Consider the following 2,846-nt stretch of genomic DNA (forward strand, 5'->3'; position numbering starts at 1 on the left):
AAGCTACTGTAACCTCCTAGTGAAATGCATTTCTCATGGATTTGTGATGATTGTGGTGTAGACAATGCTGCTGCACTGCTTTTCATCTCAAAGTTTAGCACACACAGTATGTACAGTAAATACACAATACTTGATAATGATTAAAAATGACCATGTTACAGGTTTATGTATTTAATATGTTATACATTTCATTGCTGTTTAGGGTATACTCTCCCCACTTACATTTTAAAAAGTTTACCATGCAACATTAAGCTGTGCTATGTTGGCACATCTTCATTCATCTCATATTTACTCTCTCTCTATCTCTTTATCTGTCTTCTTTTCTTTTCCTATCCCTTTTTGCAATGATGTAGTGGATGGAACCGAGGGCATCATGAATTTTTGGCAAGTGCACTATACTGGGTTATGTTACCAGTCCTTACCACATCTCTTGATTATATCAAAAGCCATCTGCAGTGATTGAATATCTCCATCAATGTTTATGTAAATGCACCATTTGATGTTCCACAATGAGAAAATCATGTGACGATGCATTTCTCAGAATCTGCCTTTGTTGTAAAGCAATGTGTGACTACATGTTGAGCAATAAATGATTCTAGATGAGGGCTAATCAGTTTGAAGTGCTAGACCAATCTTGCTGGGAAGACAGTGTCACACATACTCAGAAGTTTCCTGGTATTTGGTGCAATAGTTACAAGGCCATGAAGGAGTTCCTTTTGAACTTGTAATTCTAAATTCAAAGTGCCTCTTCATTCAACACATGGAATTCCAGATGTTTAGATTCTATCCACTGAAAATTCCCCAGTGTCCTCGTAGTCAGGAAGATGAGGTAATTAGTATGCTGATGAGTTGCTTCAGGGCACCCTTTAGGTCTCTGTTCCTCAGGCTGCAGATAAGTAGGTTTAGCATGGGGGTGATTGCTGTGTATATTATTGCAGAGGCTTTCTCCTTCACAGCTGCATGGATAGAGGAGGGACACAGATAGAATACAATGGTGGTCCCATAGAAAGTGGCTATCACAGAGAGGGGTGAGCAACAGGTAGTAATATGTCTTCTTCCTGCCACTTCCAGAGAGACCTTCATGATGGCCACAATGACACAACCATACGAGGCCAGGATGAAAACGGTGTTGCTGTCACCATTGCTGCCACGATGAGCACAATGATCTTGTTCACTGATGTGTCAGTGCAAGTTAGCCAGAGAAGAGGAGTGAGGTCACAGAAGTAGTGGGGTAGCTCATTGTCATGGCTGAAAACCAGACATGCAGTCAGGAGGATGCAGGTGAGGGAGATGAAGCAGGAAAACACCCATGGGCCACCAGCCAGCAGGCCACAGAGGAGTGGGGTCATGTAAGAGATGACAAATGGCCACAAACTGGTCATAAGCCATCATGGCTATTAGGACACTGTCCATTATGCCAAAGAAATGGTAAAAGCACATGTGGGTACACAAGAGGGTTAAGAAATTGACTTGCTTTTGGTTGGGATGTTCACTAGAATCTTGAGTATAGTGTTTGTGGCCTGCCAGAAATCCAACAGAAACAGGTTTGGCAAGAAAAAAAACACTTAAAAGTGTGGAGAAAGGAGTCATCTGCGTCATCCAGGGCAGAGTCTTAGCATTCTATCAAGTACCTGCACAGAGAAGGCACTTGATTCAGCATATTAGAGGAAATATGTGAATTGTATCTTTGTGAGAATGACTGAGGTCAATCATCACGATCACTTGTTCTCTGTATTTTCTAGAAATTGACACATCATTTTACTTTATGGCAGAATAAAACTGCATTGTGTATAAAAATAGAATATTTACAGTAAAACTGAATTGTTTGTATGTGCACAGAATTCTTAAAATTTTATCCTACATAGACATTTATGGAATCTGTGCAAGAGGAATATCATTAATCAATTTTGACTCCTTCAGTCATCACTCCATATTGAGGACATACAACAGTTACATAACCTCCCAAATCCCTTGTTCCACCTTTTTATATCGTGAGAAAAGGGTTTCTGTCTCTCCTGTTTACCAATTTTCCCCGATGCTTACAATAATCGCTGTCATAAGGTATGCAAATGATTGAATGAAACATATGTCAATGAGAACAAGTGATAAAAGTTGATATTCCAGGGCTATCAGAACCAACCTCTGCTGGAGTTTTGGTTTTTAACTCTTAAAATACAAGGCAGAGATTATTTAGCTGACTAAATCCTCAGCATTTTTCTTGGTGTTTGATGAACTTCACATACCTACATGTGTCTCTACTGTATCCTGACTTATATTCCTTTGGGTGGATGCCCGGAAATGGTATCACTGTGTCATATGGCAGTTCTATCTTTATCTTTTTTGAGAAATATCCATAGTGCTTTCCATAGTGGTTGTACTAATTTGCATTCCTTCCAACAGTGTATAAGTGTTCCTATTTCACTGCATCTTTGCCATCCTTTATTATTGCCCTTGAATATGGCCATTCCAAATGGGGTAAGAAGAAATCATAGTGTGGTGGTTTTTTTTTTTTTTTTTGTGGTACTGGGGCTTGAACTCTGGGCCCACACCTTGAGCCACTCTACTGACCCTTTTATGTAATGGCTTTGTTTCTAGATAGGGTCTCATGAACTGTTTGCCTGGGTTGGCTTTGAACTGTGATCCTCCTGATCTCTGCCTCCTGATTAGCTAGGATTACAGGTGTGAGTCACTACATAGTATAGTTTTAATAGCATCTCTTTTATAGCCAGAGATATTGATCACTTCTTCATGTATTTAGTGGACATTTGCACCTCTTCCTTTGAGAATTCCCTATTTAATTCATCTGTCCATTTCTTCATTGGGATGTTGATTTTTGGGGGGTTGAA

The 2,846-nt window shown here is 39.7% G+C and overlaps 1 pseudogene; it reads right to left on the reverse strand.

The window, feature by feature from the left end:
- Nucleotides 1-816: 816 nt before the first annotated feature.
- On the reverse strand, nt 817-1,413 carry LOC109699767 (olfactory receptor 1M1-like; annotated as a pseudogene).
- Nucleotides 1,414-2,846: the final 1,433 nt, after the last annotated feature.

Source organism: Castor canadensis, chromosome 14, assembly GCF_047511655.1.
Source record: "Castor canadensis chromosome 14, mCasCan1.hap1v2, whole genome shotgun sequence".
Taxonomy (NCBI): domain Eukaryota; kingdom Metazoa; phylum Chordata; class Mammalia; order Rodentia; family Castoridae; genus Castor; species Castor canadensis.